The sequence below is a fragment of the Vulpes vulpes genome, chromosome 9 (assembly GCF_048418805.1).
Source record: "Vulpes vulpes isolate BD-2025 chromosome 9, VulVul3, whole genome shotgun sequence".
Taxonomy (NCBI): Eukaryota; Metazoa; Chordata; class Mammalia; order Carnivora; family Canidae; genus Vulpes; species Vulpes vulpes.
The window spans coordinates 82110282-82137675 of record NC_132788.1 but is presented as its reverse complement, the minus strand read 5'-3'; the positions used below and the strand labels follow the sequence as shown (position 1 = coordinate 82137675).

The window sequence follows — 27394 nt, the reverse complement described above, 5'->3', positions numbered from 1 at the left end:
TACTTAAGCTTTACCTTTTACAGTCCAAGCTTTGCATTCTTTCATAGATACCATTTTTTAAAAGCTTAATTTATTTTAGAGAAAGAGAGTGGGGGGGGGGTTGGGGGCCAGAGAGAGAGGGAGAAAAAGAATCTCAAGGAGACTCCCCACTGAGCATGGACCCTGACGCAGGGCTCAATCTCATGGTCCTGAGCTCATGACCTGAGCCAAAATCAAGAGTCAGAGACACTCATCTGACTGAACTCTTTCCATTTTTGAAATGGGAGTGAATTACACTTTGGTTAAGCAGATGCCACAAAGGGGTAGGGCCAGAGACTGTTCAGCCAGGGCATCTCAAGGACAGTGTTCCAGCTGGACCCCCACAGTCTTGAGTGCTTCATTAGGTGGTTGACTCTGAGGGGTGCTCTGTTCCCTCACCTTCCCCACCTGAGATGGTGGCATAAAGCTGCATTTGCCTCTCTCTGTTGTTATTGAAGACCATAACTATCAACTATGGAATGCTAGTTACCCCACTAGGGCACCTTCCACTACAAACCTTCTACAGAAGGTCAGTTATAACCTGATAGGTAAGAATGGTATTGGAGTAATACTTAAAATTGGATGATGTTGCTCTTTCCCCAAAGATGTCCTTGTGCATTTGCATCTCCTCTGCCCTATCTGTGCTTTAAGGTACGTGCAAGGGTGCCATTCTGTAGAATTTCTGTTTTTTTCCTTCCCATGTGACTGTCCACCTTCCACTGACTGACCTTTTCTTTCAAGAGGACAACAGCAGTACATAATAGAGGAATTCTAAGTGCCTTATGTGTATAACTCCTGAGCCCATGCTAGACCTCACAACCTGATCATAGAATTCTTTCCCCTGAGTCTAATAGGATTTCCTAATCCTTCTGGAAGATTGGAGCCAAGCAGCCACCACCAATTAGTCAGCATTCGCATGCTACATTAAACCTATTTGCAACCTTTGATTCAAGTTCAACTCTTTCTTCCCAGTGTTCAGCCTAGGGGAGCTTTCTGTCTCTTACCATTATGTGCTGATTTTTTTTTTAAATTAAACTTTCAGAATTCATGTACCACCTACAATCTGAACTAGTCACATTTTCTCAGTAGTCAGATTTCTCAAAAATCTCTGTATATGTCAATTATACCTCAAAGGAAAAAAATCTTTAGTGTGATTTCATTCAAAGGAAGAATATTGAAAAAAAAAAACTTTTGGGAAGATCATCTTTAAGTTTAGCAGTAGATATTGTTACTTATCCAGATTGTTTTGACCCTATCCTTGAAGGACATTTTTGACCTGCTGTAAACATTGGAAAAACATGCTGATAATAACCACTACCGTTTATTGAGCACTAAACTGGGTACAGGACTGTGTGCTGAGCTAATTATGAACATTATGGCACTTAATTCTCACAAATGTGCTAAGTAGGTAATATTACAATCCCGTATTATGGGTGATATAAATGGGGTTTGGAGAGGATAATCTGACCATGTGTATAAGTGTCAGAGCCACAAAGAGAGCCCAGAATTAAAATTCCTATCTTCTGGATTTGCATCTTCATCTTGAATTTAAATCCTAGTCTTTCTGTTTAAAATATGCTGTCTGACACAACCCCATCAACTTCTATTTCATGTCCCTGTGCTGAATGCAGGGATTTATTTGGATTTCTTGTTTCACATGCACAACCTCCTGTTATTTACAGAGTATCCCTGACTGCCTTGCTTACAGTTTTAGACTGGCATGAAGTTCAAGTTTTTTTCTACCCCATTCAGCTGTCACCTTATATAATATGAATTTCCCTCTCTCTTCAATGCTGGATGTCAATGCTGGCTTCCTCAGAGATAGCACATGCCTCAAGATGGTAGGACCCCTTCGTCCCAGATAGAAATCATTCCACTGTCTCTGAGTTCATCAGTGCAGTAAGCTTTACTTCTTTCCTGTCCTTACCACTCCCTCCCTTGCCTTTTTAAAACGGATTTCAAGTTGAGACTTACATGAATGGAAAAAAAAAAAAAAAACTCAGCACGTTTATTGAGCTCCAGTCTGCAGTTAAAACAGTGGGATGCATAGTTAATTTCACTCATATTTTTGTAAATGTGCATTAGTAACCTGACACTCCATTAATTACTATATTTCATATTGGGAAGTGAAACTTGCTTTTCTTAGAAGCCTGCTGAAAGTAAGACAATTACCTCTGCAAGCCGCCTCTCAGTGTTTCATATTTAATATAACATGTTAACATAATAATGTTGTTTTATGGAGAAAAGATGGTGAATTATATACTGATGATAAAAAAGCCTACTCTAAAAAAGAAAGAAAAGAAGGTGACAATGAATGTTGCTCTTTCCTAGGATAGAAAAAACACCCCCCCATGAAATAGTGTCTACACATAAGCCAAAAAAAAACCACTCAAATCTAGTCAGGTGCTGATGGGTAATGGGTGCTGTAACCTGCTCTTTTGGCAGTTTATAACTTTTCTGCGACCTGCCTTTGACTCTTAGGGGTTGAGGTTAGCTCAATCTCGACTGTCCCTACTTCTCCCAAGATGTGTATTTTGTGACCACTAAGTGTAGACATAATAGGTAGAAGAAAATCCTTCTGTCTATTCAATGGAAAATTATAGTGGCTTTTAATCACCTCTTCTAAAGTTGAGAGGTAGGAAAACCTGTAATGTTATCAACAGGAAGAACAACTTTTGTAAATTTATGTCTTACCACCTTTTTAGTTTACCACCCAGTTTCTCTGAAGCCCTAGAGGCTCCTGGAACACTTACAGACTGAAATTGAAGGAAAATGTTGTGTTCCTTTGTTCTCCATCTACAATCATACACGTTTCCAGCATTACATAACTGCTGTGTCATCACATTTTATTTGATCTGTAAAGGTGAACGTGTTCTTTTTCCCCTCTTGCAAGGAACAAAGCCAGAGAATATGTATAATTCAAAAATTGGTCCAGTGAAGGCACATAACTTTCATTTATTTAAAGGCTCTGAGTAAAGGAAGTTTGAGATAAGCTTGAACAAGTGACCCGCTGCCTTTTTCTCTTTCTGGCCTTTTCAGAGGGGATACAATGTATAACTGAATTTTTATCAACTGAATGAGGACATGGAAAGAAGGAAAAAGAGTTGGACACAAATTTGAAGTTGGTAACATTGAAAAACAGTGCGAGAAGGCAAAGATCCTAAAAAGTATTTAAAAAACAAAACAGGATCTAGGCAAAGAAAAATCTCTCATTGTACTGCCTTTGTATCCTTCATCTAACTCAGTCCCAAACTACTTCCTGTCCATTTGGGATTTATATATAATAGTTCCCTCTTAATTCCTGGAGGACACATTCTGAGACCCTCAGTGAATGCCTGAAACCACAGATAGTACTAAACATTATATATATGAAGTTTTTTCCTATATATTCATACTTACGATAAAGTTTTTTCCTATATACTCATAAACTAGGCACGATGAAAGATTAACCACAACAATAAAATAGAACAATTATAACAATATATTGTAATAAAAATTATGTGAATATAGTTTCTTTCTCTAAAAATATCTAATGGTACTGTACTTTCTTCTTCACGTCCTGATGTAAGATGATAAAGTGCTTGTGTGGTGAGATGAACTAAGGTGAAGGACATAGGCATTATGATGTAGCGTTAGGCTGCTACTGACTTGATGACACATCAGAAGTAAGATCATCCACTTCGGACTGTGGTTGACCATAGGTAACTGAAACCATGGAGAGAAAAAACATAAATAAGGAGGGAATACTATATTGTGAATAGCATGTTTGCTTTCATAAGGTTGTGCCCCAGACTATATATATATATTTTTAAGGATTTGTTGAATTTTTTGAGAGACAACAAGAGCACACACAAAGGGATAAGGACGGGGGAAGGGAGAAGGAGAGAGAGAAAAACTCCAGCACACTCAACATCCAGTGCAGAGCTTGACCTGCTCCATCTCATGACCCTGAGATCATGACCTGAGCCAAAGCCAAGAGCCCAATGACTATCTGACTCTGTCACTCAGGCACCCCTATGTGTGCTCTTTTCTGCCTTGAAAATGAATTTTAGTTTATAGAATTTCTGCATTTCTAAATAAATTAATGAGCTTCCCAGTCATTTGATATACTGTGTACAGAAGGGTTTGTTTAGAAGTAATTTTGAATGTCTCAGTCTGATAAAAATGTCTTTCCCATTGGAAATATTTACATGGCAGTGCATGTTTAATGAGTTTACTTTGAAGATGCTCGTTGTTTCATGTGATCAAATGCATCTTTACTCAGTAACTTTCTGAGTGATATGCAGGATTTTCACTGTCTTGTGCCCATTAAAATCATCAACTGGATTTTTAGATTTTTGCTTATCTTTGCTAGATAAGTAGCAAAAGATGCTGGAAGGTAATTTGTTCTTCAACTTGCATGGGTTTGCAATACCATGACAGGTTGATGGGAAAACTTCTAGGGAAACTTAGATATAGAACACTTTATGAACTCTGCAGTACTCAGCTTGCATGGTAAGTCAAAAGGAATTCAAAGCAGGGAAGAAAAACATTCCTGAGCCATTCAGATAAATTCTGAGGAAAGCTAAAATTTGTTGGCTGAAGTACAGTGGTGTTGGGAAATAGTTTTTATGTGACTTTCTATAGAATTTATCTTGTTTCCCTTGCATGTTGAAAAACATCAAAGTGGTGTTAAAGTAGGAAAATATTAGAAATAATTGAATATATGATTAAATTGACACCAAGGAGTTTTTTTTAAACTGTCAATGAACTAAAAAATTAAGCTTGTTCACTGTTTTTGTACACATCAGTAGTATCAGAAAAAGGATAATATCTAAATAGGGAAATTGTTAAAAGAGGTACAACAGGTAAAACACAATAAATTCAAAGAAAAATAGGATACAGTGATTCTTGACTTGTGTAGAAAATAACAGAAATACACACTTGGCAAGTACTTGAGAGACAACCCAGTGGCTTTTTTTTTTTTTTAGAAGAAAATTGACTAACAGCTATAATAAAGACTTACACAGTTGTGTTGATATTGTTGTCATTAGGAACTACAGAATTTTCCTTAAGAAAAATCTCAGAATTTAGTGGCTCACTTAAGCACCAAGTCCAGGGGTAGGATTGGTTTATGACCATGAAGACAAATTATCAGGAAATTCTCTTGATGACCTGGCTCCTCTTCTCAAGCACGCAGTCTTCTTGGCATTGCTTACATCAACTCCAGCTAATACCTTCCTCCGTTCAAATCGCATGGAAAAGAGAATACTTCCTTGAATATTTCTAGGAAAGTTTCGTTAAATTTTGTCTTCCTCTGAATGGATCACATTTCCATCAATCCAAGACTCCATAGAAATCTTTTTTTTTTCTAAGGGTGGGGAAAGAATTGTTATTCAAAGCAAATCACCACTTGGTTATCAGAGGTGGGGGAGAGACCTCCAGGTGTCCCATAGGTGGTACATAAGGCTACTTATATGCCGAACTCACGCTCACCTCCGGGTATCCTGACTCAGACATCAGGCTGCCATTCTTTCCATTGGGACTATTAATCTGACAAACATTTAACTGCACGTCATCTAGGAGCAAGGTATAGAAGGTAGTGAGTTTCACTACCAAATTGATCCCAGTTTGGGTTGGAGAGGCACTAGGGCACTAGTATCCAGAGCTGGCTGCTATGAGAATCCTTTAGCACAGCTCCTCTGGACTTACTTAGTAGATCAGAATTTCTGGCATGGGAGCCCAGGAATGTGCTCTTTTAACAGGCCTCCTGATGAGGAACTACAGTACTACCAAGGAGTATTCTAAGTGAAGAAAAATGTCTTTCTATTAGTCATTTGCAGATTATTTTCTATCGTATGGGTAAATCAAGTTGGAGTTTCTCAAAGCTAGGGTCCTGGAGTACCTAATTTGGCATTAAACTCTTTAGATTCCAGGACCCCTAATGGAATTTCTGATTCTAGACTCAGGAATCCTTATTTTCTTCAAGATACTCAGGGAAATTCTGATAGATGATAAAAGTATTCTCTGAAGTGAGCTGCATAACCCTGAACCACTGGGGCTCAGGGAAGAGTATTTGGTAGAATGTTATTTTTATGTTTTTTTAAAGGAAAGCTTTATTAATATTTGATATATACATGGCAGCTGGCGCCCTCACGTGGTCTGTGTGCCAGGTGGCCATGTCTTCTATGGCACATATCCAGTGGAAAGAAAGGTGTGCCAAAATGCATGAGCTTTCGATTGCTTTCAGCATATTGCAGTCAATTGCATTTTATGTATCCCTGTATAAGTGAATCTATCTGTTAATATTATGTTTGTAACTAAACGTCCATTCACCAAATAGCTCTGTCAGCTATTTTAATGGGTAAAAATTAATTAGGTTCTAATTGACTCATACAAGGAAACTATAGATTATCGAGATAACTTGGTATGTGATTTTATGTCCTCTGTCTCATCTGAAACAGTCTTCAGTGAATTTACCAAATAATAATGTAAAGATGAGCATTATGTTTTGAAATAATGTTTATTTCAACCCTGCCATATTCGTTTTTTATTTCATGTGTGTTTTAGAAGGAACATAATTGTATTACTTAGTATGGAAATACAGGTGGATCATTTATCAGTGAACAAAAAAAAGTGGCAATGCAGAAAAATTTTTAGCAGTGTAGTAGGCACATGATCTTAAAAACATAGAGACCACACTCTATTACTATCCTTGGAGCCCTGGCTCCCTATTATGGTACCTTTGGCTACCCTTTCATTTCCTTATTGCTTGACTTTAAAAAGACAAAAGAGAAGAATCAAAAATAAACTGCCATTTAGCTTTAGATTTAAACTGTAAGGAAAATACCTCATCCGTATTTACACGTTAATAAATTGCCTTCACTGTCAGATTCATTTGCATGTTGCTTTGTTGATAGGAAAGAGGTAGATACCCAGAGTAGCCAGGGAGCTCATTCCAGGCCACACATTAATTTTTAAACTATTCTTCAGATCAGAGTCTCTTAAATTCCATTTGCTTTTTCAGTTTCAGTGCCATTTGACAAAAGGATGTGCTAGTGTGCGTTTTTCGGATTCGAAAAACAATTTGTTTCCTAAGGGTACATCAAACTCTTGACAGATATTTGAGTGTCATTTTTCTTGGTTTAATATAGACTGTATTCATATTTATAAATGTAATTACTCTCCAAAGGAAATCAGTAATTTGTGAGCGATTATCTGTATTTTGAACTTCACTGCCTTGCTTTTAATATGTTTGAAATTTTTCTAGCTGGTGCTTAGTATTCTGAAGGCATGAATTTGTTTGCTGTAGGAAAGATAAGCATGGCATCTGGTTCACACCTGTGGTGTTGGGGATAAAAGTATGCAGCAAGTTATATTTGGGGCCCTCCAGGCCTTCAGGGAATGGTCTCTGTTCTGAGATTTCTTCTCCTCTAAATGTAAACAAAAGTATAGATAGCCTTTCTCTCTCCTATATTCCCTCACTCTCAAGGCTTTTAAAGGGTCAGAAGACCCAAACTGGATTAGGTAATTTGGCTTACTAGCTATGCCAAGCCAGCTGTTCCTTCATTGCTGAGTTTTTGAAACTTTCTATTAAGTATAACATGTCTATAGTAAAGTTTTTAGGTAGTAAGTGTACAGCTTGATGGTTTTTACGGCTATGTACACCCATGGATGTCCCTTTCTAGTCAGGAACCTCTCTCTTTTTTTTTTTTTTTAATTTATGATAGTCACACAGAGAGAGAAGGAGAGGCAGAGACATAGGCAGAGGGAGAAGCAGGCTCCATGCACCGGGAGCCCGATGTGGGATTCGATCCCGGGTCTCCAGGATCATGCCCTGGGCCAAAGGCAGGCGCTAAACTGCTGCGCCACCCAGGGATCCCCAGGAACTTCTCTTTACCCCAAAGCTATCATTTTGCTAACTTGGGTCCTTCCCTGTCCTCTTTTGCCTGTTTATGACCAAACTTAATCACTGCTGATAGCCTAGTTCTTAGTGCATTAGAATATTATTCTTGGGATACTAAAACTTCTGTGGCATCTATAACTCTGGGAAAACTCCTGTCTGCCTTCAGAATCTTGCAGTAGGCCCTCTATAGTGATCGAGCATCTATTATTAGTTAGCTACTATTTTAGATTGTAGTTTTATCTCTCCTTTGGTCTTCTTTCTCTTCAATTGTCTTTAATAAGTTTGTCACCAATTTTTAAGGTGTTAGTGTCTGCAAACCCATTTGTAAGGGTCACTGGATCCAATTGGCTTGCTGTTCTTGTTGGTCCTCCAGGGAGAGAAACATGGACCAGGTAATTTGATGAAAAGAATCAAGAAAGTCAGTGGTTCTTCTGAGTGTCCCTTGACTTCACCTGTCTGCGAAGGAAAACTAAGTAGGGAGAAAGAGCCAAAGTGAACAGCGGAGGTTGAGGCAGCTGCCTAATCATGTGTCTCATTGGGATATTTGAATTTTTCCAAATGTATGGAGATGGAAACAAAGCCAGGGATCTCTATTATGTTTGTGCTTTTAAAAAATCATGTCAGTCTTTTGAAAAATTATTTTACTTATTTATTTTTAGAAAGAGAGAGAGCAGGAGCAGGGGGAGGAGGAGAGGGAGAAAGAATCTCAAGCAGACTCCCCACTGAGCAAGGATCAGACGGGGGTGGGGGTGGGGAACCCATCTCATGACCCTGAGATCATGACCTAGCCGAAATCAAGAGTCAGATGCTCAACCAGCTGCTCCACCCAGGCACCCTAAAAATCACATGTCATAGTCTTCATAGAATTGCGTATTCCTTCATTTTTAGGCATGTAGCAGCCTGTAACAGGGCATTCAGAGATGGAAAAGATGTGATTTCCTTCTACGTGGCACTTACACAGGCGATGCATGTATGTTGCCAAATTAAGTTTATAGATAAGTTATAAAGGCTGAATGATAGCCTGTATTAGGAGCAGAAAGTGGTCCCTGCCCCTGAGGGTCTGTGGGGAAGCAGGTAGGGGAATGGTTACTCCCTGGTCAGGAAGTACTTCACGTAGCAGGTGACATTTCATCTGAATCTTGGAAGATGATGAGTGGGAGTTTTCCAGGTAGAATTATGTCTTAGGCTTTCCTGCTTCTGATTGTTCTGAATTGATACACTCACATCACAAATTGCTATTGTGGTTAATATTGTAATTAAGGCCCAATTATGCTTCAAGTATTAGTGGAATTGAGTCCATGCTTTTACTGCATTGTAAGATTTAAGACAGCAATTAATATAGGACTATTATTATAGCATTACGCTCAGTTTAAAGATGACACTATGCTTACTTCTTAAATTTTGGATTAGAATCGCAAAATGTGGTTTTTTTAAAAAAGGTGAAGATGCAACGGAAGTAGAGCTAACGTGGCTGGTGTCGTTGAGGCCAGGCATGCTAACAAGACAGATACTGCATGTGGCCCTTCTAATGGCAGGGGTACGGGCTGTGTGCTGCTTTGTGGTGTCACTTTGCATCTCTCTGCATTTCACAGCAGCCTTAGAACTAGACACAACTCTGTTCAGTACCATTAACAGCTCTAGGAAACTGAGATGGGTAGAGTCCCCTGTACTAGTTTTCTAGGGCTGCCTTAACAAGGTACCATAAATGAGAGAGCTTAAAACAACAGAAATTTTCTGTCTCTCAGTCCTGGTAGCAAAAAAGTCCAGATCAAGATGTTGGCCGTATTGGTGTCTTCTGACAGCTGTGAAACAGAATCTATTCCATGCTGCTCTCTCAGCTTCTGGTGCTTTGCTGGCAAGCTCTGGCATTCTTTGGCTTGTAGACACATCATCTGCTTTCATCTACGTATGACATTCTCTCTGTGTGTGTCTTTGTGCCAAAATTTCTCCTCCTTTATAAGGACATAGTCCTATTGGATTAGAGCCCATTCTAATGACCTCATCTTAACTTCATCACTTGCAGAGATCCTATTTCCAAATCAGGTCACATTCACGCATACTGCCGGTTAGGACCTCTGCATCTTTTTCAGGGGACACAGTTCAAACCGTGACATTGTATAAGCTCAGACAGCTAGAAAGTAGAGGAGATAGAATTCAAATTCAAGTCCATGTGACTCCATAGCCCATGGCTCTAGTGACTGTGCCTCATACATTTGGGAAATGCATTCATATCCAAGTACATCAAGTGCTTCTAAATTCAGCAGTCAGTTAGCAAACGTCATGATATTAACATCTTGTCCAGACAGGACTGACCTAGGAATAAGTCCTGGTAAGAAGTGTAAGTCCAGTTGTCATGGACTTGGAGGGTTTAGGTCTCCACTCAGATATGTTAGGTGCTTGATTCTGTGTGCAAAGAACAAATGAGTCACATTGCCTATTAGTCTAAATAGAACAGAGCACCTCGACCTTGGCACTGATATTCTGGACTGGATAATTCTCTGTTGTGTCATGTGCATTGTAGGGTGTTTACGGGCCTCCTTAGCCTCTTCCTATATGCCAGTAGCACTGCTGCCACAGTTGTGATAATGGAAACTGTGTGCAGACATTGCCAAATGTTTCCTAGGGAGCAACATCACCTCCATTAGGAATAACATGTGGCCTGGCACTTGCTTTGGTTTGCCTGAGCTTCATGTTTATTTAGATGGTTGCCAGTTGAGAGAGGGAAGAAGACAAGCTGTCCTTGCTGAACTTCCTTGAAGCTCCGTGGTATCTATGAGCAGAAGAAGGACAATAGAGAGTTAAAGACCCTAAATGTACATTGTGTGCTTTCTGAACAATATGGTTCTTTTCTTTTTTTTTTTCAAAGCAAGGTAGTGGGTTTGGAATAAATTTGAGATAAAAGGAAGGGACTTTTATTTGAACATTAAGGGGTTATCCATGTTGCCAGAAAAAAGCAAATGACTCTAATGGCAGACCAGAAGTTGGTGTTTTTACTTGCTATTTTGGGATATATTTGAAATTGATATCAGGGTTTTAATGCACCTTCTGTCTTAGAGAAAGGGAGTGGTTTGCCCTGGTTACACCTGCAGAATATTTGTGAGGTCTTTTACCATCGTCTGTATGGTGAGAAGCCATGGTCATTCTTAGCCAGATACTGGAGCAAATTTTCAGGGAATTCTGACTTAAAGCTCACCCACGTCCTTTAGCCTGCAGTCCACACTGTTTTCCACTGGTCAAAAAGATGGAGTATTGCTCTTTTTTTAGAGAAATGCTTCTTTGTGGGTCTCTTTGCTGGAACACCCACAGGACACCATTTCCCAAGATGTGTTGGGTGTTACACCCCAGGGTGTTATCATGCCTCCACATCAGTCAGTGCATTTTCTCTTGGCCCCAACTATTAACGTGGTTGTGTACCCTGGTAACAGCTTACAAAACTGGAAAATGAACTCAGAGCTCCCCTGCAAGGAATACCAAGTAACAAAGATGTCTCTGCCCAAGTGGTACTTGGACAGGTTCGAGGCTCTGAGAGCCACTGTGTTGATGAAAATGAAAAACAAACAAACAAACAAAAACATCTGCTATGCAGTTAACATTCCAAAAAGGTAATGCCTGAGAACTCTCAAGGGATCCTAATGTGCTTTTCAAGACATGGAAAACTCAGAAAGCTGTATGTTCCACTCCACCCTCTGTTCCCAGACTGGGAACGAAAAACAGGGTATTTCCATGCAATGCAAATAGACAATCACGTGGGGGGATCCGTGGGAAGGACTTATTGAGCCAGCATGTTAAAAATACTTGAGGTGTAGGCGTTTGAAAAAATAATAAAGCCAATACTCCAACCTTTCGACCGGGACGTAGGGCTATATTAAAATGGAATACAATACTTGGAATAAAAATATAACCCCTACCCGTGACCCCTTTGCAAAGCCAACAATTGCATGTGCAGATGTGTTTCTCCTAGCATGCAAATCTTCATTGATCCAGCCATTCTCTATGCAGTGCAAAAAGCAGCATGGAAAATTGTGTTTACTTGGCCATAGTGCTTCACATATGCTATGTATCTTTCTGTGCCTTGCGTAGAATGACTCCATTCCTGACCTCTACTTAGTAACTTTGGGGGTGAGTATAATTTGCCTTGTGGTTGGAAGGGAGCTTGACAGCATAGTGACCTTTGGGTGTTCAGTTTCAATGTGTCTGTTCTTTTATTCTAAAGCCTGCCCATCTCCTACATTTTGTATCCAAGTCATATCTCCTATAGATTCTGGTGGTCCTTGTTCTTCTCCTGCATTTATGGCTCTGGGGAGTTTTTGTGCTGAGTCTGTGGCCAATGCCTCTGTGCTGAGCTGCAGTAGAAGCCCTGATGGTGAGTGTGACCCTAGTAGAAGGCAGCAACCAGGTTGAATTCAGTCACTAACAGCATCTGGCAGATTGGAGAGAGTTTGAATTACAGCCAAAGCTATCATTGACACAAACTAGGTCCAGAGTCCCTAAAGGAAAAAAAAAAGTTCCAGAGATAGAAACCTCTGGAGTTGAGCTCTGGTCTCAAGGCAAGGGCTCTCTCCTGCTCTGAACTGCCTTATGGTGTCTGCTGGATGGGTCTTGCCCTTTGGCCATGAGTGATCATCACACCAAACAGAGATGGAGGCTCCACTCTGGATGGACAAAAGTGGATCATCCTCTCAGGCTTCTGACTGGCCCAGTGGAGTAGACCGCATCCCCAGGTATCTGATCTGTTCAGAAAGAACAAGTCTGGATTCCCAACCGTTTACTGGGTGTTCTTGAAGCAGTTCCTTCACTTTTCTGAATCTCCCATTCCCAGCCTTTAAGTGGTGTAACAGGAGTAGCACCTCTCTCACAATGCTTAAAAAGTAAAATTCCCTTACCTTTGTATAGCAGACAGTATAGTGGCTATTTCATAGGTGGAGCTTAAAAAAGTATAGTTTATGATTTTTAGAGTGGGAGTTTCTCCAATTCTTCTTCCTCAAACCTCATTCCATCCACCTATTGGCAATCACCTTCAAAGTGGATCTTCTGCAAGTTGCCTCTGAAGACTCTGATACCACTCCCCCAAACTTCCATCATCCATAAAACAAGCACTCACAGATTTTACAGCTGTCAGCCTTGTAAAAATATGGACTTTGCCTGAACTGAGAGGATTAACTTTAAAGCATCATAGAATCTCATGCATAGAATGCCCTTAGAAGAAAATTCAGGGAAATGAATCTGTGCTGTTGGAAGTCAAGAGATGGTGACTCTTGGTTGGAGCATTGTAGGGCCAAGAGGTTTATGTGGATGTGCTCACTCTGAAACTTTGTGAAGATGGCCTATGAGGCACTTACGATGTTCACTATTCTGTATATACTTCTTTGTCAAATCTTGGTAAAGATTGGTAAAATTTGTCAAAGGTAAATCTTGTCAAATCTTTGGTAAAACTTTACTTCCTAAAGTTTGCCATCTTGACAAGATTGGTAAATCTTGTCATCCATGTGCTTGCTGTTTGGTTTCCGCTTTAGTCTTTTTTGTAGTTTTGTAGTTTTGTAGTCTCTGTTTATTATTTCAAATGTCTACTAAAGACATTTTCACTGACAAATCTTTAGATAATACTGATCACATGAAGTTAAAATGGAAGCCATTGTTTTACACTTACCTACATTTTCAGTTCTCAGAGGTAACCATGATTAAATTTCTCATAGATTGTCCCAGGATTTTTTTTTTCCCCTCCTTGTGTGTTTTGATATTTTTTTTCTCTTTACTTGGAAAAAAAAAAAGAGACAATCCATGTACCATCACTTGCCTATTTAACTCCATAATATATCATGGGCATCCTTGCATATCAGATACAGAATACACATCATTCCTTTTAGTAGCTGCATAGTATTTCACAGAATGGATGCACCCGTATTTATTTAGTCATTCTCCGGTATTTTGATATCATAAATAATGTTTCTTGAACTCCATTAATCTCCCTTCTAACATCTGTGATACTGCTCTAAATCCCACACAAGGCAGCCACTTAAGCTGCTCTTGATGTGGAATATTTAGAATCATTAGGATTTGGGGCTAGGGTTTTTGTGAGGATGGCTCTGGAGATAATGAACCAGGTTTCCTGGGTAGACTTCTGAGTGTGTTCATTGTTTCATTACATGTTACAGATTCACGACAAGTAAAACAAACAAGCGTTTGGGCATAATTATATTTAATGTATAGTCTGTCTAGATGTGTTCTAGTGTTAGCTAATCAGGGGCATGACTGGAGCCAATCAATAACATGATTATTGGCTGACACTTTCTCCTGTAGATTCTTGGCTTAATGAAACCATGGCTTTGATATTTTCTTGTTTATATCCCCTCCCTTAAACTGTTTTTATTCCTAATTATTAACGGTTCCCTGCTGAGATGTAGCTATCAGAATCTCAAGATGTTCTCATTAGTAGCATTATTAACCCCCTTCCAAACTAGCAAGGCATCCTCTAGCTTGGGCCCAAAGCTTGGTATATATTGCTTGGCTTTCTTTTAATCTTGACATTTGGTTTCACAATGGCTGACTATTGGAGAATGACAATGGGTTTTTTCCCTTGGAAACTCAGGACCTGATTAGATGGATAGATAGAGGAATGGACTGTTCCTTGATAAAGGAAGTGTATTAAAATGTTAAAGGTAGAATCTAGATACTAATATACAGGTGATAGGAGTAGTATTCTTTCCAAACTCATCCAAAATTGTACTTTGGGGAATTCATCAAAAGGAGGATCACTCAGCCAAGAATATTTTTGTCTATAGTCATAGTGATGTTGGTGGAAGAGCTGTGTCTTCACCACAGAGGCCATCAACCTCTCCCAAAAAATCATTAAAAAAAAAAAAAGCCACTCCCAAATCATCCCTTCCAGGTTGTACCCAGTAAGTACATCAGCAAAGCTGGTGCTCTGCCTGGCTTTGGGCAACCTTGTTTTGCTCTCTAATTTGCTGATGTCTTTCTGATCAAAGATGTGGTCTGAGAGAATTAGTACTTTGTGTCTACAAGGTGTACAGTATAATTTTATGGCTAACAACGTAGGAAACTATTTGTCCACGTAAATAGATTTTTAACAAGAGTGACTAGATTGAACAGTCTGTGTGGATCAGAAACAGAAGCTCAATTTTTTTTTCTCCCCTCTCTCTTTTGGAGTGTTAGCTTGGACAGTTGTATGTTTCATCACAGGCAGAAATAAGTGAGGAGTGAATTGTGACAAAGCGGTATCAGGGATAAAACAGGATCATAGCCTGTGTGATGTTGTGCTGTCTGTCACTACGGGGCTGATGGATTCATTCCTTGGGAGCACTTTGCTGATAAGGCTGGTTTTCTGAGATCCCCAAACGGATCCATTAGCTTCATCTTCTCCCTTTGAAGCAGTGGTGGAGAGTTTGGTTTTGTTCTTTTCCTTTTATTTATTTTTTATTATTTCTTAATTTTTTTTGTTCCTTTCCTTTTAGATTTTTCTTTTTTTCCCCCCTCTCTTTCATTTTAAAGAAGATCTCCCACCCCCACCCCACCAGATGTGCTATTAGAGACACCAAGTATTTTAAACAGTTGCTGTGAAACAAACCTTCATGGCCCCAAACCAGTCCAAGCCCCCTTCCTAGAGAAAACTACTGTTATCAGTGAGTTTGTGCTATTTTACAGAGCCTTCCCCCTTTCTTAATTTTGTATATCTGTACAGATACATAAAGTATTTTGATTTATGACATTTTTAAAATGTCAAATGAGTATTTAGTTTGCATCTTGACTTTCTCCGTTAGCAATATATCTTTGGGAACTTTTAATGTCATTGCCTATTGGTCACCTTCTGTTCTCCCCTCCGTAAGTCATTTTACCACTTCTCCTATTTATTATACATGTCCATTCTCCCCTCTCCCCCCCAATACCAACAATGGTGGAGCAAATATATTTGTCTTTGTATTTGAAACACTTTGACAAAATCATCATTTTCTTATGAAAGAGCCTTCCTAAATTATAAAAAGGAAAATCATTAGAAAAATCCTGAGTAAAGGTCCTTATTCTTATTGGCTATTGGGAAAGTTCAAAATAAGAACAATGTATAAAATATATAAAAATAAGAAGATCCATAAATCTGCTGGTGCAGGAAGATTGGTATTCTTGTACATGTTTACTAGAATATAAAAGGTGTGTACAATTTTCAGAGGATGGTTTGAACTGCTTCTAGGTATCTGTCTTACGGAAAAGATTTTGTGTTTATGGAAGGCATGTTCACTTTTCTTTTTAGTAGCCCTGATTCTTAACCTTTCTGGCTTGCAGAGCTCTTGTAGATTTTGACAAAACACCACAGACCATGTGAGATCAAGGCTGAAAATGTGTCTTGAAGAGTTATCAGCACATGGTAGTAGATGGAACCATAAGAGTTCATCTAATGGAAAATGAAAGACACTGTCCAGTGCCCACATACGTATCTTCTGGCAGTATTTCAGGCAGCCCTTCTATAAGCCAAAGCCATAGCTTAATAAATTTGTTTTCCCTACTTTACCAGCCATCTTCCAAAGGTTTTGGCTATTAGGGAGAATCTCAATAATCAGAGAGGCTGTGAATGGAGTAGTGCAATGCATTTCCTCCAGTGTCAGAAATAATGTCTATTCATTTATTCCACAATCATTGCATGAGTGCCTATTATGTGCTTGGTTCTGGGGTCAGTGCCTCCCACTGGGTGATGTCCTAGCATATTGTATCCAAAAGTCCATCAGAAAGAAAGTCTCCACTTGATCTTAGCCAAAAGGCCAATAAGCGATAGAAAGGAATCTCTACCAGAGTTTAATAGATGACCCGAGGAGCAGAGAGCTGTTCTATAACTAGTTGGGTTGACCCAGCTAATCTAAAAACTCCTTCAATGTGGGGATTGTCCCAAAGACACTAGAGGATTCGATTTTGATTTATAGAACTCACGAGCATTTGGGAAGCATTCAGGTTGTCTTTCACGTGTGTTCTCAGAAATGCTTTGCATGAACCTTTTCTTATGGATACTCTACTCCGGCAGCATTAGCCTATGTAAGGCAAATTGCAGTTTTCTGTATAAAACTGCATAACTTTTCTTTGTGCACAAGCTTTCTTGCAGGGTTCTGGCTATGAGAAGGGGAGGAATACCACTATCGCTATACCTCTGTTAATTTTATTTAGCTTAATTGCAAATTCTTGGCATCATCATTTTTCCAACACCTATTATGGGGTAGAAAATGCAGTATCAGAAGTGAGGAGAGAACTATAATGGGAACTTTTGGGTGAGTAAGTAACAAATAAACTATATTTCAGGTTTCTTGTATTTCAAAACGAGAGCTGTATTGCTGATTCCTAGTTGGTTTTGAATGATTTATAACCTTTTATTTGTGGTTGAGTGCTGCAGTCTATGTTGTCATGGAAATTCTATTGAATTTATAGGTCCATTTATCCAAAATGATTTTCCAGACTTCATTTCATGGTGAATCATGTGGCTGTTACTACCAAGTACAAAGCAATTTCTAAAAAGTTTCATATTACAAAGAGCACAAACACTGCGGTGGTTATTTTTGTGTTTTTGAAATACAAATGAGTTCCAGATGTACCTAGGGATCCCCTCCCCCTCACTGTGTCCAAGGTGTTAAGCTCCACTGCATTTCAAAACCAACCTCATGTGTAATGTAGTTACGCAGGCAAAGAAAGATTGTTTTAATAGAAAAGAAAGTTATTACAGTAACTCCAGGAATAGGTGAAAGTGATTTCAACTTACTGGTTTATGCATAGGGGTAAAACTGCTCTTCCACTCTTTGGGCCCCATTGCAACGGACTTGCCTCCCCCCCCCCCCCCCCCTTTAGAGATCAGTAGTGGGAAGAGGGAAAGAAAAACAAAATGCTTGACCATATCCATTCGCCAGGTTTCATGTGACAGTGAGTATAGACAAGATGTCTACACCTCAGCACTATCGACATTTTGCACAGGATAATTCTTTGCTTTGGAGGGCTGTCCCACACATTGTAGGATGTTGAGTAGCATCTCTGGCCTCTGCCCATTAATGCCTGTAGCAACCCTTCCAGTACTGAAACCAAGCATGACTCTAGACCTGGCCAGTGTTCCCTGGAGTCCAAAATCACCTGTGGTTGAGAACCGCTACTCTGGAAACTTTGTGTGAGGAACCTCAAGATAACTAATAGGTGCTTCTCATTGCTAGTGGGAATTCTGATCAGGACGTTTTATGGAGAGGATTTTATTTTATATTTTTCAAGATTTTATTTATTTATTAGATAGAGCACAAGCGGGGTGAGTGGCCGGCATAGGGAAAAGGAGAAGCAGACTTCCCCCTGAGCAGGGAGCCTAATGCAGGCTCCATCCCAGGACCCTGGGATCATGACCTGAGCCAAAGGCAGCCACTTAACCTACTGAGCCACCCAGGCGCCCCTCTAGAGAAGATTTTAAATGTGTGGGTTCTACAATCAAATGCCTGAGTTTGAATTCTAGCTTTATTATTACTCAGACAAGACCTAGAACCACAGGTTTAATTTTCTTTTGTATAAAATGGGGATAAGAATAGTACCTATCTCGGGTACCTGGGTGGCTCAGTGTTTGAGTGTCTGCCTTGGGCTGAGGTTGTGATCCTGGGGTCCTGGCATCGAGTCCTGCATTGGGTGGCTCCTTGTGGGGAGCCTACTTCTCCCTCTGTTTCTGACTCTCTTATGAATAAATAAATAAAATTGAAAGAAAAAGAATAGTACCTATCTCAAAAAGTAATACTGAGGATGAAAGGAATTAATTCATGTAACGTATTTTAAGAATTGGATCATTTAAATGACCCTGTAGAATGTTTTATGGGCATGCTTCCTTGGCCATGTCTGACTTGAGGGAATGGCCAGGAAAGAGATGATGCTTGGTCTAGGCAATTGTTACATAGTTCAAGGCTGGCTTGATTTTACACACTCAAGTACTGTCCCTTTAACTTGCTCTGTCAAACAGATGTTATCTTTAGCCTTACCCTCAGATTTGAAGTAGCCTCCATGGAATAGAATGGGTCCCACAGAGGGATGCAAACTCTTCCTGCTCTTACTGATGGCATCATACTTTTGTTAATCCCAGTTTCAGTTTCAAAAGCAGAGTATTTCATGAATTTTATTTAGTATTGAAATATCATAACAAATTAACAAATAATAAGAATACAGGTGAATTAATTTTCTTAATCTTGTAACCAGGCCTAGATTAAGAAAGAACACTTATTAGCACCCCCAAAATGCCTTTTCCACTTATGCTCCCTTTGTAACCACTGTATTGGCTTCTAACTGCATGAGTTTTCCTGGTTTTTGTACTTCATTTCAATAAAATCACAATTAACCTTTCTTTTTTTTTTTTTTTTTCTAATTGTTCTTTTTTCTTTTTTTTGGCTCAGCATTGTTTGTGAAATTCATCTATATTATTACTTTAATTGTTGTGCATATTCCATGGCGTGACTATGTCATGATTTGATTCCATTAATGATTAGCGTTTGGTTTCCAGTTCGGGGTGACTGCAGTTTGTCCTTTCACTAACTTATTTCAATTTTTTTTTCCTGTTAACTAATTGTTAGAGACATGTGAATCAATTGGTGGCCTACGATATGGCAGACATTGTGGGAGGTGCTTTCCTTGACTTATTTTGTTTACTCCTCACTGTAATCAATGGTGTATTTCTTATCCTCAATTTACTCATGGGGATGTTAAGACTCAGAGAGGGTGACTACTTTCAACTGGGTCACACAGCTAATTAAATAGAAGAGCTGTAGCTTACCACTCCCTTTCCTGAGGACATGAAAAGGGTAGCTGGCCAACACACAGGCAGATGTTGAACCTACTTCATTTGTGTCTGAACTTATGCTGAACTGTAGGAAATAACTCATGCATCAGGCATAGTAAATCCCTGAAAAACTCAATTTAATGCTATAAGCAAGAGCTTCAATAGTTCCTTATCAAGGGAAAAATGCAAAGATTAAATGTTTATTAACTAATCGGGTACATCATCAAACCAGAAATTCCAAAAATCAACTGATAAATTGACTGTGTGTTATACAGAGACTTTTTAAAGGGATCCCAGAAAACATCCCATCACCTCATTGTATATGAGCTACAGCTCTAGTATGCACTTTGGATTCTTCTGCTCCAGAAATTTGGATTCCTGCTAAAGTAAAGTAGTTGAAGATAATTCCATGTTACAGGGAATGTAAGAAAGAAAAAAAAAGGAAATAATTAAGGATTAGCGTACTCCGTGATTAATGATATTGTATAAAGCAAATGTTTCAGAATGTTTATTTAAATGCTACCTTGCCTGCAAAGGTGCTGAATACATGCTATTCTTTGGAGCACGGTTTTTCTAAAAATAGTCTTCCAGTGAAGGTTGGGTGAAGCCTACACACTTTTTTTTTTTTTTGCTGTGCCTTGTGGTGTGACTCATTGGGATGTTGGCTGGCCTGTGGAAACCATTCATCTTCACCTTAATTCATATCTACCTTCTGGTCATCAAGTAATAAAGATACGCAATAATAAAAAGTGGAAGATGCTTAATTTGTTCTTACTTACTTTATTTATTTATTTATTTATTTATTTATTTATTTATTTATTTTTGTTCTTACTTTACCAAAGCATGTGCTTAGTGGATGTGATGTGCTAAGTCATAACCCTAGTCAGACAGAAGGCGACAGGAAGCTTTGGAGCTCTCAAATGTCTTCTGTATACGAGCCAGGTTTGACTTTACGGCCCAAGCTCTTGGATGTCCATTTTTGTCATTCCGTCATATTGTCTGTCAATTTCATGGCCATTTTGCTGCAAGCCACAAAGGTGTGAACTGCGTTTTAATAGGGTCTACATTCTCCAGAGGAGAAGCCTGTTAGAACTGAATGAAGAAAAAAAAAAAAAAAAACTGAATGAAGATGAGTGAGCTCAAAGTTCAAGGAAGCTTGAAAAGTGACTGGCTTGCAGAATGGTTTTAGAATGTGATACACGGTCACATGTACATGTATTTATATAGTTGCTTAAAATCAGTCCTGACCTTTGGGAATGTATGTCTCATTCAGTGGGGGCTGGCAAGTCCAAAATTTACAGAACAGGCTGGAAATTCCCACAAGAATTGATATGGTAGTCTTAAGTCCAAAGGCTGGAACCTCAGGCAAAATTTCTGTTTTAGAATCTGGAAAGTCAATTCCTTCCTCTTAGGGACACTTCACACTTTCACCTTATTGGATGAGGCCTACCACATTATGGAGTATAATCTGCCTTTCCCAGAGTCTACAGATTTATTTATTTATTTATTTTTAAAGATTTTATTTACTTATTCATGAAAGACACAGAGAGAGAGGCAGAGACACAGACAGGGGAGAAGTAGGCTCCCCGGGAGGAGCCTGATGTGGGACTCGATCCCAGGACCCTGGGATCATGACCTGAGCCAAAGGCAGACGCTCAACCACTGAGCCACCCAAGCGTCCCAGAGTCTACAGATTTAAATATTAAACACATCTAAAAAATACCTACAATGCTTAACCGAACCTCTGGGCACCACAACCTAGACAAATTGATACATAAAATTAACTGTCATGGGGGTAAAAAGTATAATAATGATTTTTTTAAAGTATCTGGGGGTAAAAACTGTTTAGTGATATAAAATGAAATGCCTATATAATAGTTCTGCATTCAGAGTGTTTGTGTTATCTAGTTCTATATATATATATATCATATATATATATATCATGCTTTCCATAATTTAAAATACTAGATTTTCTTTTGTTAGAGTATCAGAATTGCAGGCTACTTTACTTCGGTAGAAAATGGTTTGAATTTCTTGTAGATTAAGGAGAAAGTAATATAATCTGTGTTTACAAGCACCATACCTGGGGCCACTTAGCATTTCCAAGTGATTTTGGCATATATTTGCACTTTCCTGAGCATTTTCTCCAGTGGTTTATTTTACCTTTTTTTTAAGATTTTATTTATCTATTCATGAGAGACACAGAGAGAGAGGCAGAGACACAGGCAGAGGGAGAAGCAGGCTCCATGCAGGGAGCCCAATGTGGGACTCAATCCTTGGTCTCCAGGATCACGCCCTGGGCCAAAGGCAGGAGCTAAACCACTGAGCCACCCAGGCATCCCCTCTCCAGTGGTTTAAATCCATTCATTCCCTTAGTATTCTGATCCCTTCTTGCTACTCAGCTATTTATTCCTATATATAGAAAGAACTCATTATATTGTTTTTGGATTTATCATTTGTCTGTCCTTGCTTCCAGCCACTCACAGCCCCCACTCATGTTATTCATGCCCGAAATAAATTACTCCTATTTACAATGGACAGCACTCTTAAAGCTTTGGCTGGGCAGACATACTTCCTGCCTTCATTGATCTTCCTGTCTGATGGCAATGGCAGAAATAAAGAAGTTGAAGGTGCAGTGTTTAGGGTGTATGATCTGGCATAGTAGCAGTTAAGGTGCAGCACAATCTACAGATCAAGTTAAATTAAGAAGTTATTATGCAAACATTTTGATTCTGATATCATCCTATCCCAGGAATCCAACAAGTAGAACCAGCAGATCATTTACTGTGTTTGGAATTCTGTTTTGCCTTTACTGCATATTTTTATATGTGGGCAAGTGTTTCTAATCCACCACCATGTTCTTAGCTGGCTTACTCCAGGTTGGTGCCAAGCATGATCAAAAGAATGCATTTCACCTTTTTGGTTCTGTTATTGGCTACCTCCTGTGTGTGTGTGTGTGTGTGTTTTTTTTCCTGTGTGGTTTTTAATTTCACTGCTGTCTTTCTTGTTACTGTCTTCATTTCGTCCCATGTACATTTCATCTGTATCTGTTCTCCTGTCACTGTTCTTGTGTGTATTCTTCTACTCCATTGAAGATGGACAACAATGTCCAGAAATATCTTGGGAATCTTTCAGTAGATTGCCTTTCATCTGAACTATTTGCATGCCTTTTCCTTACCTAACTAATCTTTTTTTTTTTCCCTTGGGTATGTAGGTAGGTTGGGTGCATGTTATAGAAATACAAGTTGTTTGAAATTAAAATGTTGAGCTTTCTAAATCATTAAAGAAGTCACTGTTGGATTTTTCCATTTGTGTTCAGGTCATGCATCTTGCCTCAATTATCATGGAGATGTGAGAGCTGACTTATACACACAACTATAACATTAAATGATAGAAAGTCCATCTTAAAGAAAATGTCCCTGCTAACCCATCACCCACATTATTTTAGTTTTCATTTGCTGCATGCGTCACTTATCCAAGAGCCTTTGTTTCCTTATGTTTTGTTTTGTTTTTGTTTTTGTTTTTGTTTTTTTGTGATACATTTACCTATGACTCTAACTTGGGCATTCAAAAAAAAAAGTTAACCTTCTCTCATTACTGATATTTCAATCTTTCTAATCACAAACTGTCTTCGTTTGTCATAGCACCTTATATGTAATGGGTAGTAAGCAAATATACTTGTCCATTGTAAAGAAGCACGGTAATTAGGACCTGAACTCTAGGATTGGAATAATAGGTTCCTATACCAATCCCTCTCCACCTTTCTTTAACAGCTTTGTAAAGTTTGGAAATCCTGGGTTTCTTTGGCTATAAAATGAGGATCATGGTGGTACCTACCTCAGTGAGTATTCATGAATGCTAGTAAAGTACCTGGCATACAGGAAAGCACTCCCTAAATGTTTGGGAAATAATAACATTAATAAAAATACAGAAGGCTCTAGTTTTCACATTTGTTACTTTGTGTTCATTCAGCTTAACATAGCTAGTGATTCAAGTTGGAAGCCAGGCATAAAGATAGTTTTTATATCAAAGTGCAGCTTGAGTCATTTTAAAAATGGGGGGGTTGCAGCTCAAGGTAGGAAAAAGAGATGCTAAGTGGGTATTTTATTGTGACTCTCTATGCATTGTGCTAGTACCCTTCCTTCAACAATAGAGCATTGACCTTGGTCAACCTTTTGCTCACAGGATCCATTTCATCCCCCTCCCATTTCCTGGAGGTATTGCTATTCACTCAGACACTTTCCATATCTATATTTTGGCATGTCTCCTGGTCACTGGTAGGGCTTTTTCTCTTTGTTAAATTCCAGTTTACAAATGTCAGATGATACCATGTTTATTCTGTTTTCTATCACTGTGATCTTCCTAGAGAAATGTCTGGATGTTTTTCCAGTCCAGCCATTCCACAAGGTAGAATCAAATGCTCATCCAGGTCTGTGAGGCTTGTTTATGAATTTGCAGGATTTTGTAGAACTGGTCCCTTGAATGTGTGCTGGTACATAGTCTACCAGTGGCTTTTTAACTGATCTTAATACAATTTGTTTCTGTGGTTGAGGAAACTTACATGTCTCCTGGCACTCTGCATGGTAGAGCGACATCCATTTGTACGAAGTTGATCCAGCTCTCTTTCCCTTGCAAGGAAGGTCCTGGTTGGAATAGAGTCACAGAGCCTTAAGTTATATAGTCTTCTTGAAGAACCAAGTGTTCTAATCTCAGACATATTTGGAAAATACTGACTTAAGAATATAATGTCTTTAAATACCATTCCTTATTAAAAGAAACCAGAACTCACCCAAATGGAGTTTTAGGGCTGGAGCAGGGAAAATACCAGATGAGTCTGGAACATCTGTGTCAGCTAATAAGGAGATGCTAAAAAATATATAAAATGACGGTGACATAGCAATATGACAGAGGAATCCATTTTAAGGGTTTCCTGCTGTGCAAAGGTCTCCTATTGAGACAGTTTGTACATTAAAATAAATAATGGTAATGGATTATAACCCATTCAATAAAACCAAATAAGTGAGTTTGTGTGTATGTAAATAAATGAATGAATAAATAAATAAACTATGCAGAAGGGAAAGCTATTCCTTACACTGATATCCCATTCATGCATATAGAAGGAGCAGTGCAGTTAGAAAATCATCAATAAGTACTAAAACTAGTGCATAAAAGTTAGGTGACCAACAATGTATTTTATGTAATCTTAAATAGCTCCCTACAAAAATACTTTTTAATTATAAAAGGAAAATTAGTGACTTTATAGTGGAAAAGCTGGGCAGACATCAATTTAACCATACAATCCAGTTAAACCCCCCTTGTAGTGGGAGAAATCCACCTGATACACTTCCTGAGAAGATGCATGGTGAAGACAATGTCACTAGTGTGGAAATCTGCCCTGAATGCATCATCCAAATCAAATCATGAGAAACCACGTGACGGACCCAGATTCCACCTAACAACTGACCTGTATACTTCACGCTGTTCAGGGAAAGACTGAGTAACTGTCCCAAATAAAAGTGGGGGCAAGAGGGGTCAGTATAAAGACGTGACAACTAAGTGCAGAGTTTGATCCGAAATTGGATTCCTGGACTAAGAACCAGAATAATGATCTATAATGTACATTATTTGGGCATTTGCCAAAATTGGAAATGGATTGTGAATGAGATAATAGTATTGTATCAATGTGAAATTTGGTAATTTGAATAATTATACGGTGCTTATAGAAAAGACTGTCCTTATTCTTAGAAATTACGCACTTAAGTATTTAGTGGTAAAGGGGCATATTTTCTCCCACTTACTACCCAGTGATTCATGAAAAGAAATTTTGTATCTATGTGTTCGGGAGGTGGAGGGAGGGAGAGAGAGAGAGAGAGAGAGAGAGAGAGAGAGAGAGGATGCAAATGGAATAAAATGTAAGTAGTTAGGGACGCTGGTAAAAGCTGGTGGAAAAGTTCATAGATCTCTCTATTGCCAGATTTTCCAGGTCTTTTCCTTCAGTAAATGTGTACCATGATTCTTCAGGAGGAGGACTGATACACTAAGTAAGCATGACTTAGATTCACTTTATTAGGAAGAAAATGTTTGGTGATGCTAGGCAGAAGGCTCTGGGTATGGCTTTTGAGAGCAGTTACAAAAAGCCAGTGGGCTACTGAAGATATTTAGTAGCCACACAACATCTGCCAAAGATGGTTTGGAGAAATAGTTTTCCAGCTTCTGCCCCAATTTGTCTCATCAACAATAGCAACAAAACAATTTAAAGTCCAGTTCACTCAGCAAAACCCCATCCACCTGTTACTCTCCTATTTAAGATAGCTTCAAAAAAGTTAACCTAATTCAGTACATTACAACCTAAGAGAAAAAGTAAGGAAAATTGATATTTCAGACTTCTGCTACTGTTCTCTTTATGAAACATTTTATTATCTTGCTGGGTGGAGCCATGACTCAAAGACCTTTTCTGAAAATGAATTTCCTCACCCAGTCGTAAATGAAAATGCCCTTGGAAGAGGTCTTAAAATATTTTGTATCACACACTATTCAGGTGATGCATTAAACAATGCCATGCCTGCTCATGGGCTGTAGAATAAGAAAAAACTTCTGTGAACTTACTTAATTTGAGGGCCTGAGTTTCCAAGGGAAACTTAAGTGTATTTTCTGAATATACTTGTGTGGAGTTTCTTTGTTGAGTTAGTAGCATTGTACTCAAAGCAATTCACTTAAGTATTAAACTATTTTAATCTGCACCTCATTGAATGGATTTTTCTCAATGTAAATGCATGATGTCTAAAGCTGTCCAAACCTAAAGGCAACACATTTGTAAGAAGCTGCCAGAATCGGTAAGAATTCACAGTAAGAAAAATAATTCACTGCAAGGAAGAAAGTCCTCCAAAGGAATCTACCCATCTTTCCTTCATCCACTTGGGTGCCTGACTTTTCCTAGAAAGTATCCTGATTGGGCTACCTGATTTTACCCTTCGGAAAAGAAATGTCACCTTATTCTTAATGTCTTCAGTCAACATCGCTCTATTTACTTTTGACCTATACTTCAACTACTTTTTCTGACTTAATTGTCCCCTCTGGTAATTTATCATTCAGTGTTCCATCTCCAAACTCCATCTGGGGTGTGGTTGTTCAGTTTGTTTTGGAGAACAACATCACATCATTTGGAAAGTAGGGAAATAGAAGTCATGGAAAAGAGCTAATGAATGATAGAGGAGATCTGATTTTCTATAAGAAGTAGGATCATTCCAGAGACTCAGTGGAATCGCATTCTTACTAGAAATTTTAAGACACCTGGCAAGTATTAACCTTAAAATATGATGATGATGTGATTCCCTGGGCACAGATGAGGTGTAGGCATGATGCTACTACATACTATACACTCTGCTGACTCATTTGATCTCCACACCCACCCTACCAAAGGTAAATACTTGATTCTATACACGAGGAGCTGATACTTTGAAGTAAGCTTGTTGTCTGAGGTCTCATGGGCAATTAAATGAAGAAGCTGGAATCAGGACCCAAATCTGTTATTTTTATTATATATGCAGTATTTTGAGAATATTCCATGGTCTGTTTTTGTTCTCTGCATTGTACTGAAAATCAATGAGTATTCAAGGATTAGGATCATATCATGATTTTAAGTGATTTGTCTGTATTCTGCTTTTTTTTTTTAAGATTTTTATTTATTTATTCATGAGAGCCACAGAGAGGCAGAG

General features: G+C 38.8%; 1 protein-coding gene across 5 annotated transcripts in view; it reads left to right on the top strand.

Annotated features, from left to right (window-relative positions):
- PTPRG (protein tyrosine phosphatase receptor type G) overlaps nucleotides 1-27394 on the top strand; it is a 701447-nt gene that overhangs the window by 458876 nt on the left and 215177 nt on the right. The gene's annotated exons all lie outside the window — the stretch shown is intronic.